This window comes from Herpailurus yagouaroundi, unplaced genomic scaffold, assembly GCF_014898765.1.
Source record: "Herpailurus yagouaroundi ecotype Mexico unplaced genomic scaffold, PumYag 28, whole genome shotgun sequence".
In the NCBI taxonomy this organism is placed as follows: domain Eukaryota; kingdom Metazoa; phylum Chordata; class Mammalia; order Carnivora; family Felidae; genus Herpailurus; species Herpailurus yagouaroundi.
The window spans coordinates 118800354-118817546 of record NW_024412376.1 but is presented as its reverse complement, the minus strand read 5'-3'; positions in this window follow the sequence as shown (position 1 = coordinate 118817546).

Here is a 17193-nt window from a genome sequence, read left to right as displayed (position 1 = left end):
TGTTTGTACTCTCTTTATTACTAAAGGATGCCAAATCTGGGGGAAAGGCAATGCAAAGATGTATAATTAAAAGAGTTTTCCCTCCTTCAACATTGTAGTCCAGAGTTGACACTATTAATAGTGTGATGTTTATCTTTCTGGACATATTTTTGAAAGTCAAGAATTAAAAAGCCAAGTGCATTTCATAGTTTTCTAGTTCCTGCATCTACAAGAATCATTGGAGACACTATTTTACAAAATAGATTTTTGTGATTCACCTTCACAAATTCCGATTTATCAGATCTGGGGTATGATCCCGGAACCTGCACTCTAAGCATCCAAGTAATTCTGATGATGTACTTCAAAGAGCACATTTGGTCAAGCACTAATTTAAATATTCTAGCTATTGGTTCTCTGTTTTTATTAATATTACTACATATTTTAATGTTCAGTTTCATGCATTTTTACCATTACTTAAACACATATTCATTTTATGACTTCTTCATAATATATTATTTGTGTAACAGTCTTTAAACATTTATGTTTCCCTTTAGAAAAACAGAAAATCATATTTTAATTGGGCTGTGAAGTTGGATGCAGGCCTACAAGAACTCATAGGAAAAAGGTGTTTCTCTATTTTATTTTCCTTTTTATTAGTTTACAGTCACCAATTACTCGTTTATCCCCACATTTTATGGTTGAACAAATCTGATCCCATAATCTCAAGGCATTCATAAAGACAGAGAGATTAGCAAAATAAAAGACAACCAAATGTGCTTTTTTTCTCCTCCAATGAAATGTGAACTAGAGCAACTGAAGCTAATTGTGAACTGCCAGTGATAAAGAAAAAAAACACTAGAAATTTATTTTATTGATGAGAAATAAACAAACAAGAAACACTCTGCTCCCTTGTAGTTACCATTAACAGTTTTAAAGCAATTAAAAAATAGTCCATTAAAGACTACAGGTGATTTGTAATGTGAGTTGGACATTGTTGTCATTGGGGTCAGTCAAGATAGATTTTCATTCAATTACCTACACATCTTGCCTCCCCAAGGATACTTGAAGGAGTCATCTATACCAAACTCCTCAGTGATTTTCAACTTGAAGTTCATTAGCTCAATGGCAGATTGATGTATTGCACTTAAAATACACTCAAATGTCATCTTTTTAAAAATCTACTAACACAGCCTTACACTATGGAGTTAAATTCAATCACTCAATTTAGCTTTTGGTTCTTTGGAGAAATTACTTTCCTTTATCAAATTCAAGCTGCAAGGCTGCCAGAAAAGGTGTTAATCATGTCATTTGCTACCATTAATGTAAGCTTTGTTTTTATCCAGTTCTCAGCTCAACATCCTTCTGCATCAATTTTTTTCAGCCAGTCTTCCACTGTATAATTACTTCCTAAGAGTAACTTATGTGCATTAGGAAGCATATTAAACAATCAATAAATATTTATTAAATGTCAGCCATGTTCCTGAAAGACCTGTGCCCTTTACTCAAAGAATATATCCTCTTATTGGCAAAATATGATTTTGCATACACGGAATTATTAAAGGAGCATAAAATAAAATTAAGTGTTAAATTATGTGGTTCAAAGAACTATATGCTACACAAGTTCAACAATGGAAAGAAGGTCAGAAGATTTAATCTTGGCTCTGAGGAAGGAGCAAGGTTTTTGCATTACGAAAAAACCATTACAAAAAAAAAAAATGGTGTGAGCACAGAAAGTGAGCTCAGAAGCAAGGGCTGTGGCCAAGGTGAGGTAGAGTGAGCAGTCAACCTGCCCAGACTGGAAGCTTCATTTATTAGATAATATTCTAAAAAGAATTGCATTCTTGCTTCTTTGAGTTATTCACCTACAGATTTTTCTCTGCACTTCAATTTCAGTCATTTTCTACCATCATTTGATTTGCAGGATACCAGAGAAGACTTTAAACTCAACTTTGATTGTTTAGGCCTATCCCCTCCTTTTTCTTCAAAGGATGGGAAGTGATGGATTCAACTCAATGTAATTAATCACTGACTGTACTTTATTATAACAGCCAGACATTTGTTAGGACCAAAATGCTGCATTGTTTTAAAGTAGAATCATTCCCTGTGAGAATTATGAATTGGGAACTATAACAAAGAGGAACTTAATTGAGAATATCTTAATCATAACTTAAATGAACTTACCATGGGAAGAATATATATATTATATATATAATATATATATATTATATATATGTGTGTGTCTATATGTATGTGTATATATATATATATATATATATATATATATATGAATATTACATTTGGATTTGACCATCAATTCCTGTTTATCTAGGAAGTTGGAGAATCTCTTGTCTCCAATTTTTTTCACCGTCCTCTTTTTGAAAGGAGGGCTTGATTTATTGTACTTGACTTCTCTGCTCTTCTATTTCTTCTTTGGTGTCATTGTCAGAGTTTGTGGGGACCCTTGACAGTGATACATAGTCTAGTTAACCCACACATTTAGACTTGGTGACCTCCTTCAGAATCCCAGCCATCCCCCTTCCCACCCTCCTTCACAGTCTTATGTATTGTTTTCATTATGTGTATATAAGTGTTTGCTAAAAGTGTCGGTTGCCAATTTAAGCTATTTATTGTCTTCACTGCTTCAGCTGCTGCTGGATTTCTGAACTTAATCTGCCAAGAACTTCCGTGCAACACATGCTCACTGCAGTTTTCAAGTGATTGCCAGTTGCTGAACTCTTGGTACACGTTTGCAATTCATTGTGTTACCCCCTTACTGCTGTTTCTGGCATCTGCTCTGACTGCTGGATTTTTGGTTATGGAGAAGTTCAGCAATTCTCTTTACAAACTCTCTACCCAGTGGGAGGTGCTATTATTTTACTTTATTTGGAGAAATTAGCTATTCCCCCAGGAAATCAAACAAAACCCTTGTCTTTTATACTTCCCCATTTTCTCACTCTGACTGAAGTTGAAAGGTATTTCACCCAGGGGCTACGAGGAGAGCAGAAACATTTTTTGTTTATTTTATTTTAAACACCAGACTCTCCACTAAATGTGGGTATAAACTCCAACTTCACAGAATTAAGATCTAGCTAATGGCTAATGTTGCCTGAGTACCTAAGTGCCAAATTTGTATGCTAAATATTCTACCCAATTTATTTTAATTAATTTCTACAACAAACCTATAAAATAAGCATCATTATCCCCCCTTATTCAGATAAATAAACTAAAGTTTGAAAGTTAACAAGTTTTCCCAAGTTAACAAAATCTGACATTTAAATATAGGTAGGCAAAGGTAGTAAAGAAACAACTAGATGCCAGTTTGTTTACTTCTGTATTACATTGCCTATCACCCCATCAACAACACTGAGGAAATCAACTTAGAGTGAGATTGTGCCCTCCCTGTCCATGACCATTATTTTTTAAAAGGTAGGCAGCTCTCTTAGAGCTTAGGACAAGATGAGAATAATGGACAATGGACTTTACATTATGGGATGTATTATTTAGAAAAGGTACAGCTATTGTTACAAATAGAACCTCACGTATAATAGAAGTTCATTATTCATTCACATAACAGTCCAAGGGGAGAGAGTTTAGGTCAGCAGGGTAGTTCTCAATGCTGTTATTCAGGCACCAAGACTTACAGGGTTGGTCATTTGTAACATATGGTTTCAAATGTCCTTCTGGTCACCTTTGATTATCACCATTCAAGCCCAAAGAAAAGTGAGAAAGAGCATACAGGGGCATGTCTAGGAGCTTTCATAGCTTGCATCAGCAGTGACACACACACATTATGCCTACTCATATAGAACGCTGGAACCAACGTGAAGAGCATGGTTTCATGACTACACCTAAATGCAAGGAAAGTTGGGAAACATTGTGTTGTTGGCTGGCCATGTGTCCAGCAATTCTATCCCAATGGAAAAAGGGGGAGTAGGTTATGAGGGACATGGAGTCCTCTCCATCACAATCTACCTCTGTGATCATCAAATATCTGTATGCAAATAAAATAGACTCTATCTATGTCTCCAAGGAGACAACTCACTGCATCCACTCCAAAGTCCAGTATCTCTGGAATGTGAAGTTTCCCCACCAGGGCTCAATGGGTTATTTTGTTTTGCAGCACAGAGAAGTATCATAAAGGTTATCTTCCCCAAGTCCAGTCAATATACATTCATGAAGCAGGATAACCACAACAAAAATATGTGTTAAAAAAGAAAAAATACATGAAGAAACAGAAACTGTCTTCATTACTGGGAAGAATGCAAAGTAGGAAAGCCACTCTAGAAGACAGTTTGGCAGTTTCTTACAAAAGTAAGCATACTCTTACCACATGACCCAGCAATCATGATCCTTGGTGTTTATCCAAATGAGCTGAAAACGTATGTCCACATAAAAACCTGCGTATGAATAATTCATAATTGCCAAAACCTGGAAGCAACCAAAATGACCTTCAATAGGTGAATGGCTAAACAGACTGGTACATCTATAAATGGAGTATTATCCAGGAATTTTTTTAAAGGAGCCATCAAGCCATTAAAAGACATGGAAAAACCTTAAATGCAGATTGCTAAGTGAAAAAGAAAGCCATTCTGCAAATGCTACATGCCATATGACTACAACTATATGACATTCTGGAAAAGGCAAAACTTGTGACAGTAAAAAGATTAGTTACCAGGGGCTAGGGCTGGGCCAGGGTGGGTGGAGGTTTGAAAAAGAAGGGAGGCATGAATAGGTGGAGCACAGGAATTTTTAGGACAGTGAAAAAGAAACTATTCTGTGTGATATTAAACTGGTGTCTGCAAGTCATTATATATTCGTCGAAACCCACTGAATGTACATTACAAAGAGTAAGCCCTAATGCACACTATGAAATTTAGTTAATAATGTATTAATATTGGCTCATCAATTATAACAAATGTACCACAGTAATGGAAGAGGTTAATAATAGGTCAAACTGGGGTGTGGAAGGCTTTGGGATGAAGGAACACAGAGGAAATCTCTATACTTTTAGCTCAACTTTTTCTGTAAACCTAAAACTGCTCAAAAAAGAAGTCTATTTTTCTTTCAAAGAGAATACTAGGGAATTCAGCAATCATAGTCCATTAAAACAATGCACTCCTACTGAGCTGGCATTGTATAAAACCTTGACCTGGTAATAGAAGGAATCCCCAGATTAGTTAGAATTTTGCTCTGTGGGAGAATGTATGTGCATTCCTTGATCATGATGTTCAGAGGCTGCTGAATTTGCCTTCTGAGAGATTCCTTCTTCTCTGCCACCCTCCATGGCACATTTGAGATGAACATTGTGTGTATGTCTTCCTTACAGATCAGAAAGTCCAAAGCTTTCTCAGGTGAGGCTTAAGATATCCTTAGCAGTACAAGTGCCTCAAAAATGAAGTAGGTTTTTGGTCTGTTTATTTCCTGTCCCATCCAAGTGTCAGTAGCCCATACTCAAAATAATTTCTTAGAGGTAATCCTTCAGCCTGTTTTTTTTTTAACTTCCTTGCAGGGTGTGTGTATGTGTGTGTATGTGCGTGTGTGTGTGTGTGTGTACACTTAATGATAGCTACCTTAAGGACATCTAAAATAATTGGGTAAGGAGTGCCTGAGTGGCTCAGTTGGTTGAGCGTCCAACTTCAGCTCAGTTCATGATCTCATGATTTGTGAGTTTGAGCCCCACATTGGGCTCACTGCTGTCAGTGCAGAGCCTGCTTTGGATCCTCTGTCTCCCTCTCTCTCTGCCTCTCCCCTGCTCATGCTCACTCTTTCTCTCTCTCAAAAATAAATCAACATAAAAAATCAATAAAACAATTTTTAAAAAATAAATAAAAATAAATTAATTAAATAAAATATAGTTGGATGAGAAGATATCACTCTTTATCTGGTTTTTTGTTGGAAGGTTGAATACCTTCATGTAACTTAGACATTTTATTGGGCCTTTGCATTTGAAGCCTTTCTCAATCATATTTCCTATTAGGGTTTCAGAAAGAAGCAGCTAGCTTCTCCAACCCTGTGAGGCCCTTTATCTGTGAATTTTCTCTCTCCCCGTCAATCTCTGTACACAAACCAGCCAATTCTTACAATATCTTACTTGAAGCAATGAATGGCAGCCAACATGTATAAACATTCTGTCTCTTTTCAACTACTACACCTAAAACTATATGAGCATGTGGTCTGTATTCCAAGTTATAGTTGGAGATGGTTTCCATAAATGCTAATGTTTTGCCATGATATCATATATTTCTCCAACTTTTTAGCCTGTGGCACCACTGCCCAAACATTAACTTCTGGATTGGTTACAATAGGCAAATTGGTTGAAACAAACACCAAAAATTTAGTGGTTTAAGAAATATGTCTTTTTCACATAAAAGTCGGAGTGAGGGTTACAGGCCAACTCTGGCTTTTCTCCATGCAGTCATTCAATTAGTCTGATGGTGACTCTGCCATTTCAACACATCTGAGTTCCAAGATCTCTCTGGTCATTGTCATACTAGTTAGGCAGAAGTAGAAAAGAACATGGCAAAATGTTCTGATAAACCAGGCCTTAAAATGAAACGCACTTCCATTCACATTCCATCAGAGACAACTCAGTCATATGTCAATATCTAACTCTACAGAAAGATGAAGAATGTAGTATAGTTGACCAACAAGTTGTCCAACATTTCCAGTCCAGAGGAAAAAGGGAGAATACATTTTAATAGGCAGCAATATTGCACAAATCACAAAGGTCCTTAGCCTCACTGCAGTTAAATTTCATAGGATATTGAACAATTTATACCCCCTCCCAACCATACAGGAGGATGGAAGTCATCTACTTCCATGTCTGCCCACCCAAAGAGTCCTTTCATCAAAGCCAATGAACAATTTCCCTTCCACCTCACTTAAAAGTTTACCTTCTAATTTTCTGTCCCAGAATCTTTCTGTACTCAAGATAGTTGTGGGTGGGAAAGTTAATAATAAAAAAAAAATACTCCCTTCCAGGAACAGACAAACATGGCAGAGCATAGTAGTGCATATTACTCTAACCATTTGGGTTCATTATGTGTACAATCAACAGCCATTCCCATGTTGCCCTTGCAGCCTTAGACTTTATACAAGGTCTTGCTGCAACAAGCAAAGATCAGATTTACAGTACATTCAGCCATCTTCTTTCAAAACAAAGTACCCACATCTACAGGAAGAATGAAAATCCATCTACTGGCAAACTGCAGTCCCAATAAAATGAAACTTTTCTTTCAAAAAATAATGATATTCACAGAAGCATCATCCCTAATATTACACTTACTACATGTGAGACCCCATTCAAATCGGTTTACTTGTATTACTTTCTTTAATCTTCCCAGATATGATTATCCCTACTTTACTAAGGAGGAAACTGAGGCTAGGAGACTTTCACTAACTTACACAAGCAGAGGCAGATTCAAACATTAGCAAACAGCACACTTAGCTGCATAGTGCAAAATGTTTTTATTCAGGTGAACAATTACATCACATTTTTCTTCAAGAACAATACATTATTCATAAGTGATTCTTGCTTTACATTTATGCAATTAAAGGCCCATTCAGAAGGTTTTCCCAGAGTGAAGGAACAATCAGCTCCAAAGCAGTCTTCAAGTCCTTACCCGTTAAAGAAGCTGCCTGTAGCTTTTTATATGACAGTTTTTACAGCTTCTACCTACCAAGATTTCAGAACACACTGTTAGAAAACCTTGCAACTGTAGAGAGTTGTACGATAGTGATTTTAGCTTCATCCCATGTAATATTTGAGTCATCTAAACCTACTGCTTCTAATTCTACACTTGCCAACCAACATTTTGATTATGACTTGGCTTCCCATGTGGTTCTGCAACAGAGAAGGAATGTGCTGATCAAAAGGATTTTAGAGCAGTTATGGTTTCTGTGACAATACTTTCTTATGGCAAATTAATAAGTGGCTTAGATTACAATATGACTTCCCATGCAAATTACGAAGAGAGGAAACTGCAGCAATCATGCAAACTTGGATAGTCTCACCTGCACTAATTAAATTTTTCATTGAAAACCAATAGACCAATATTCTGGGATCTAGAAAGAGGACTGAATGCACACACAGCAGAAGACCTCACTGGCCATTCTGTTTGGTTCAAAGATATTAGACTAAGAGTAAAAGAAAAGCAAAAAAATAAACAAGAAAAGAAGAGCAATGAGAAGACTGCAAGTTAAGTCATCCAAAATTCAAATTGGACACAAATGTCAACAAGGAGAAACTACAGGATTTTAAGGAAAATGAGGATTTGGTCAATTAAAGAGTATATTTTATAATATTACACCACAAGAAAGGAAAGCTTTAGAAGATTATCAATAAGAAAATAATTTACAATTTCCTACATGAATATTATTCAGACTCAGGTGCTAAGAATAAAGAAATTGAATTTAACTGAAATCCGTGCAGGGGAAAAAAATAAAGAAGCAAAGACTAATATAAGTTTCATGTTCGAGAGCAATGGAAAAGGGGTGTGCTTCCAACAGTGTTGAAAATGTCAAGTGGGGAAAAAAGGTTCTGTTTTCTGAAAAGTTTTGTCTCCCTGTGTTCAGATATTGAAAAATTTATTCTGACAGATGTCTGTTGAACATCCATTTGAGCCCAGTGCTGTACTAGGCACTGGATAAAATATGAGAAAAATAGAAATGAAACTTTGAATTCCATAAGAAGCTTTAACTAAGACAGTCTACATGAAGTTTTGATTATTATTGAGTAAATAAGACAGATGCACATAGTTTCACGGTAACAAGACTGTAAAATGAGTGATAAAGATTGCAAGCTTCATAGATATTCAAAAAGAAAGACAACAAGGAAGACAAAAGTTGGGAGAAAATTTCATGAAGAAAAAACACTGAATATGGGTCCTTCACAAAAGCTTTCAGTTACCGGTATCTGAAGACACAAAAAAAAGACAGCTAAATTATGTAGCAATTGAAGGAGAAAGCTCTGGAACCATTATACCCTCCTCCCCCACCATAAACAAATAAATAAATAAAATAACATATATAATTATATATATGTAACTCATGTCAAAATAATTGTGAATTCAAAACTTCTAGTACTAAGAAGTAATGATAAATGACTGGAGATTCCAATTAGTTATGTTCTGACAACCCTCCAGGATTAAAAGTTTGCAGATGCTTATACTGGGTGCCACATTTGCTAAGACACACATGTATGTTTAGAGAATCAAATAAAAACCACAGAGCATTAGTGGTAGAATAGCAGTCTTCCTTGGTATATTTCAGTTGTCTGTCAAAGTAAGACCAACAGAATTATTTAACATTTTAAATTGATTTCCAATATCTAAAAATCAGAATGTCTCAGCTAAATATTCAGATTCTCAGATTGCATATTTTAAAAATCCAAAGATTCAGGAACACTGGATCTGCTTAGTCTCATGTAACCAATTTACTCTTTCATTCATAGAGTGTCCCCTGAGCTCTGACCATGGGCCAGGCACCATTCTATATGCTGAGAATATATTAAAGAACAACAGCCAAAAAAAAAAAAAAAAAGGGAAGGGTGGTAAAGAAAGAAAAGTTTCCTTGATTTTGTAGAGACCATTTCAGTAGAAGGTACTTGAGCTAAGTAGCAGCTATCATTTTAAACACATAGCATGATGGGCCATCCTACCTCTCTGTGTTCTAATGGGAGACAGAGAGATAGATACAGAGAAACAGATTTTGGAGAAAAGTTTAAAAAATTAACTCAGTCCTTTAACAAGGAAATAAAATGAAATACTGAGATCCCTTTTATTTTTTTCAACATTTATTTTATTTTGAGAGGTGGGGGGAGAGAGAGACAGAGAGAGAGAGAGAGAGAATCTCAAGCAGGCTCCAGCGTGCAGAGCCCAATGAGGGGCTCAATCCCATGAAATGCAAAATCACAACCTGAGCCAAAATTCAGAGTCGGATGCCAAGCCACCTGAGCCACCCAGGAGTCCCTGAGATCCCTTTTATTTGTATTTATTTATTTATTTATTTATTTATTTATTTATTGGCCTTTTGTTTGTTTGTTTGTTTTCTTGAGAGAGAGAGAGAGAGAGAGAGAGAGAGAGAAGGGAGGGGGCATGGACAGAGGATCCAAAGCAGGCTTTGCACTGAGAGCAGAGAACCCAATGTGGTCTCAAACTCAGGAACCCTGAGATCATGATGTAAGCCAATCTTGACTTAGCCTACTGAGTCATCCAGGCACTCCATCCCTTTTATTTTTAAGCTGCTTAAGTCATTTAGATAGATTTTATGGTTCGCGGAACCCCTAGTTTTGGGAACTGTAGGGTTCACTGATTAAAGTCAAGATCTCCTACCTGTCAAAGATGGGGCCAAACCTGGATCTGAACTTCAGTCTGCTTGTTCTTGTAGTTCGTATAAATACAATCATGCAGGTATATACCCTTCTGTGTCTGGCTTCGATCACTCATTATGTTTGCGAAGTTCATCCACATTATTAGTTAGACATGTAGATCATTCACTATTATAGCTACGTAGTTTTCCATTGTATGAATGGAGCCACAATTCATAATCCATGATGGATTGTATTCATGATGGATGTGTGGGTGGGTTCCTGTTTCTGACTATTGAGAATAGTGCTACTAATTGACGGGGTCAAATCTGGATCTGAACTTCAGTCTTATTATAGTTTAAAACCTTCCCAAGAATTTCTACTAGTTCCTGCAACCTATTTTGTCATGGTTTTCTCTGCCCCCATCACACTGCATCCTTGAAAGTTCCATCCCTTGCCTTGAGACATCCTGGAAACAATTCAATCTCTTCATGATTCAATCTCTTCAAGACTTGAATAGAAGGCAAAGGTGGGATGGGATCTGTAATCTCTGCATCAGGAGCTCACTCTGCTGCCTGTAGGCACAATTCTAGGCACTGTGGAGTGGGAAGGAGTCAAAGGCAACCCTAAATGAATGGAAAATGGGCTTAGGGGATGCCCCAGCCTCCCCATCAAACTTATCCTCCAGTGGAACATCTAAGAGTTTCTAAGAGGGCCCACACTGGGGTGGATTCCATAGCAAAACATACTTATTAATGCATCTTTCATTGCGTTGTTACCTTCCTTGTCTCATTTCCCCCTTCTTCACATTTGACTATAAAACCACTTCCCAATAAACTACCTTCACCAAAGGCAATATCTCAGATTTTTACATTTACTGTTTTTGTTCCTCTTTTTGTTTGCTATTAATTTCTGTTTTTCTGTTGTTTTTGTTGGGGTGGGATACTGAAACTAAGATGGTGTCCTAAATAGTGGTTATATGCAAGGGTTCATGACCATGACTTTGCAGCAGCTCACTGATTCCTCTTTCCTTCCCTTGCTCATCCTGTCTCCCCTATGCCTTTTTGGAGCAACAAACAAATCTTTTACCCTCTAATTAGCAGAACAGTCCCATTCATATCCTGTAGATTCAGAGCCCTGTTCTATTCACAAATGTTTACTTGGCTTTTTCCAAATAAATGTAGATTCTTTCCTAAGGTGGATTTGAATGCCAATTGTTAATTATTTTTTCCATGTTATTACAAATATTGGTTGCATAAAGATAGAAGGAAACAAAAGAGAATACACAGTTTGAAGCTGGGACTAATGTCTTGAGTTTCAGAAAAGATTGTAAACTAGAAAAGCTTGTGGGTGATGCAGGGGGAAACCACCAAGTCAGATTTCAAAAACTTTTTTTATTCAAATAGCTGCTAAGTGAAAATGAGTGATAAAGTTAGGATTTAATCCGGAAAAGAACTTACCTGAACACTGACCATAAAGTAGAAAATAACTTAGCTCAGCCTTTCTGTAGATAGAAATGAAGCATAGACAAATGATTGCATGGTTCAAATTACAGGATAAACTAGGCTTCCTAAGGAGAAAAATAAAGGAGACCTTGAAAAATGCTATATGAGCTCATTGAATAAATTCAGACAGTATAGTCCTAATTTACCTGCTTCTTTTTAAGCAACAATTGTGAATGGACCTCAAGATTCTTCACATTGGGATAAAAATAAATTTGTTCATTTTCAATAGCTTGCTAGAAATGTTTAAATGCAGAGATTACTGGGAAGGAAGGAATTCCTGTTAAAAAAAAAAAAAGGAAAGTTATGATTCCTCCTCCTATAAGTTCACCTCCATTGGCTGCCCCCACTACCATTCCTTTCTGGGTGGCAAAAGAACAAAAATGTTCAAACAAGAGATGGGGAAGGAATCTTCCTGAGCACTGTGCTGAGGCCCATTTTTAATTGGGAATTCAGAGTGTAAATGTGGTGTATGGTGAGCAGAGAAAAAGGAGCTACTTTTAAATACAGGACCCACCCACAGATGTCAAAATCAGGAAGAAGAGTACTATCTAAAATGCATTTTATTTATTTGCTCTGAAAGCACTTTTAATGACTACTTGACAAGCAACAATTATCTAGTTATGTCTAGCAACTTTCTGAATTTCATTATGGGAGTAAAAATGCAATACAAAAAAAGAGTAGATGAGATTTGCTTACCTTCTAGAAGAAAGGTAACTAGGCTTCGGTGCAGATAAACAAAGAGTTACTTTCATGAAAAGAAAACAAAATCAACATCAGTGTGTGCCTGGACAAATTTAATTAATACAGTTTAAAAGGTAGATTTGGAAACTCCGTAAGTATAGCCTAGACACCAATGAGTTTCTTATATATTATGCCAATAATAGAGATGCACTTTGAAAAGTTTGCCAAAACAGAACAAATGTTAAAAACCACCCTTACCTTTTTGGCATATTACCTCCACATTTCTTCCTACAATAAGTTAAAGAAGCCCAGTCCTTGACAGCAGCCACATCTCAATGGCTGACATGACCAGGAAACCATCTATGCAAGACGAATGCTGTGCAAGCAATCTGGAGCATCTCCATCTTTCTTCCCTCATATCCAATCCATTTCCAAAATCTGTCACCTTAATTCCTAAGGATTCTATTTACTTCTCTCCATGTCTACTACCACCACCTATGTCCCAGCTGTGACCATCTCCTACCGGAAATACTGCAGTAGTCTTCCAACTTCCAATATCCTCAACCACGCTCACATCTTCTAACTGCATCTCCATACAATTTCAGGGCAATCTTTTTAAAAATATCAACCTGATTGTTTATCCCCAAATTTAAAATATTTAAAGGCTTTTGAATGCTACATGATGGAAGACAGAATTTCTTCATATAGCCTGCAACCTTTTTGGAGGCCTGTCTCCAAACTATGACACTAGTCACAGCTGGCATTGAATTCTCTTTTACTCACTGTTTGCAACTGTTCTGGAGGTAACTTCCAGTTAGAAGAATAAGCCATGCAAACTCTAATCATATTCAGATACTGCTCATTCTAAAGTATCCCCCCTTTTTTTTAATCATCTTAATTGTTGTATTTGGGAATGCAGAAAATCCTCAACTTACCCTAGTTCGGTGATCCATGCTCAATGCTCCTTCTGGAATTAATTAGGTTCAAAGCATTTGATCAAGAAAGATTTATATAATGTATTAGAAATATTCAATTTTTAACTAAGGGTAAAGAAGGCTTAAAGTGGTAGTTACTCAAATCAAAATAATAATATCTTAGAATTTTAGTCCTTTGTGTTATAAAAGTTTTATATCTATAATAAATAAACTTCAAAAATGTCTAACGAACTTTGAGGTAATAGTAATAGTAAAAAGTCATAAAATTGAGTAACTTACAACACATTTGAAATCACTTTAAACTTCCAATTTATTCAATTTAAAATAAATATATATATATATGTCTTATCAACAAAGTTATATCAAGGTAGATAAAAATCTAAATGGTTTAAACACGTTAAAGTCATATTTAAAAATGGTAATATTCTGACTAGAAACAAAACCAAGGTTAAAACACAAAGCAAAACACAACCTGAATGTTCTTGGAGAAAAAAAAATGCCTTTTGAAATTTGAATTTGCACACTAAGGCAGGCAATCATATACAACATTGGAAAATCAAAGCTATCAAGCAAGAAAAAAGCTTTCCATTTCAAAATAATACTTCAGTATGTAATAGACTTTAAAAGAACACTTTCAGGGTTGTTAGGTCATTTTTGTGTCCTCTCTCAAGGGTTGTTATGTTGTGAGACTCTTTCCCAAAGAAATTCAGATATTTTATGACCAATTTATTCTTCCTCTATTAGAAGAACAAGGAAGGAAAAAGTCAGATTGGCCTACAATTTTTTCCAGAAACACACCATTACACCCATTCTTTAGTTCCTCTTAAGAATAGAAAGATCTAGAAGTAAATTTCTACTGTTTTTTAATCTAAAGGCATTCTGCATAGTAGATTCTTGCAGCAGAACTTTATTAGATGGTGGAAGTACTGAATGACAGAAAGAATTATCAGCATACTTACAAAACATAAAGTAATGCATTTGTCAATGTTTTTTGGCATTTTTTGTTCAATATAAATAGCAAGATCACAAGTTTGTGTGTTAAAGATAAATTAGATATATGAAATAAAGTGCAACATATATTAAGAAAGAAGATGTGGTATATAGATATATAGATATATATATAGATATATATATAGATATATATATATCTATAGATATATATATAGATATATAGATATATATACAATGGAGTATTACTGGGCAATGAAAAAAGAATGAAATCTTGTCATTTGCAACTAACGTGGATGGAACTGGAGGGTATTATGCTAAGCGAAATTAGCCAGACAAAGACAAATATCATATGACTTCACTCATATAAGGACTTTAAGATACAAAACAGATGAACATAAGGGAATGGAAGCAAAACTAATATAAAAACAGGGAGGGGGACAAAACATAAGAGACTCTTAAATATGGAGAACAAACAGGGTTACTGGAGTGGTTGTGGGAGAGGGGATGGGCTAAATGAGTAAGAGGCATTAAGGAATCTACTCCTGAAATCTTTGTTGTACTATATGATAACTAATTTGAATGTAAATTTAAAAAAAAAAAACTAAATAAAAAAAAAAAGAAACAAAGAAAGAAATAGGATGTGAACCACACCAGGCCAAGAAATAATGCCCTTACTAAATAAAGGCACAACATCTTCGGACTTAGTTAGCATGAACTTTCTTATATAAGCCATATGTAAAAATTGTTTGTATGATAGAAACTAAGAAATAATATTCCTTTAGAGATGCGAAAATTCAATTCAGAGTCAGAAACCATTCTGGTGCTAGCCTGAACTCTATTACATAAGTATATCATTTAAAAATAAACCATTTTCACTCTCTCAGACATTTGGTGTTCCCGTGACTAAGATAGTTTATGCTACCAAAGAGACTTTCTTATTTTGACACACATAAAGGTAGCTTATGAGCCACCAAAAATGTTTGCATGTGACACTAAACATGTAAGCTTGCCATCAACACACAATGCTTCTTGGCCAAGGCCTTTACCAAAGTGCATAAACAAGTTCATAAGGGTTGATTGTTTTGCTGCTTCAACCGATTTGCCTGCTAGCCATAAAGAGCTCCAAAGTGCAACATCTTGAAGATATTCCTTATATTTAACACCACAGGAAACCACTTTGGCACTCTCAATTTGTTGAGATTTTTTTTTTTTGAAGTGGGGGCACTACATGGTGGAAAAACATGCCGGGGTTGTTTGTTTCCCACAAACAGGCCATCTTGCTGTGAGAAAAGGGAAGCTCCTATCACAAGCTTCTGCAGAAATGCACTGATTGGCACTCTGCTGACTCGTTGATCTTAAGCACAGCCAGCAGAAGCCTGATTGTAATTATACTTGTTCCTGCTCTCTATGTATACATCAGGTGCAGCGGGGATCTCAGGATGTGCTGTTTAGTATCAAAACCCAACAGGGTTGGAGAGTTCCCCTTTCTCATTCACTGGTAGGCAAGGAAACACATTTAACATGGCTAAGTTGTTTGCAAGCCAAGTCAAACATAGCAGGGCTCATGATCGGAGCCTAGCCAAGTGCTCAGAGTGGGTGGTCAATGCACATTTGTCTAATTTAATTGAATGATCACAGAGAGCTTTAAGCTAAATTGGAGCTTTAAAAATTTTCCATTATAAGAGCCAGTTTTTAACACTAAAATATGGTGGAGGATTCATATTCTCAGAATGTGATTACCGGGGTCTTTCTGAAAATCTCCTGTGGTGTAGGCTAAGATTAGCATATGGGACCAGTATGGTCACAATGGAAACTTCTGCCATAATTTTTTAGCCCTCTTATAAAGGTAATCAGCTATTCAGTATCCTGTTAACAAAACCATTCTCTTTTTCAATTATCCAGTTATTTCTGTTTCTTACAACTGAGAATCTTGACTGATATCAGAGATTCATTAAGAATATTCCCGAATTTGACGCCTTTAGGCAATTAAAACAGAGAAAATAGATTTATGAATTAACACAGAATTGGCAAACATCGTGATATTAAAATATGACATTTCAAAATAATATTTTTAAATGACATCATAACACTAAAAATGTAAAACAAACATAATTTATTTAAAAGTCTTTTAGGGTTATCATTTAGCCTTATACAAAGATAACCATTTTTCAGAGTGCAGAGTGCTCCCTAAGCATCTGGGAATAACCGCTCTAGAACAAAGTATATTCCTAACTGCCCTTCTCACCATGCCTCATAAACTACCATTTTATTTCATCTTTATTACCCCCTAATTTGTCTCCTTTTATTCCTTTGTAATGACATTGTAATGGATTTAAATAACATTAGTCTGTGGATAAACTAGGTTGGGAAAAATGGCTTAAAAAGAAAAGGATCCCCAAATCGATCCATAGAGGCAACAAATCTTTATGATAACCCAACTGGCCTTCTTGTTGAAACTGACAAGCTGATCCTAAAATTCATAAGGAAATGGAAGGGACCCAGAATAACCAAAAAATATATATTGACAAAGAACAACGTTGGAGGTTTTCTACTTCCTGACTTCCAAACTTACTAGAAAGCCACAGTAAGCAATACTGTGTGGTATTAATATAAGTATATACATATAGATTAACAAAATAAAGTTGATAATTCAGAAATAAACCCATACATTTACAGTCAATTGATTTTCTACAAGGAAATCCAATAAAGAAAGAATAGTTTCTTCAACAAATGGTGCTGGGACAACCGATAGTCACATTCAAAAGAATGAAATTGAACATGTATTTACCACCATATACAAAAATTAACTCAAAATGGGTCAAATACTGAAATGTAA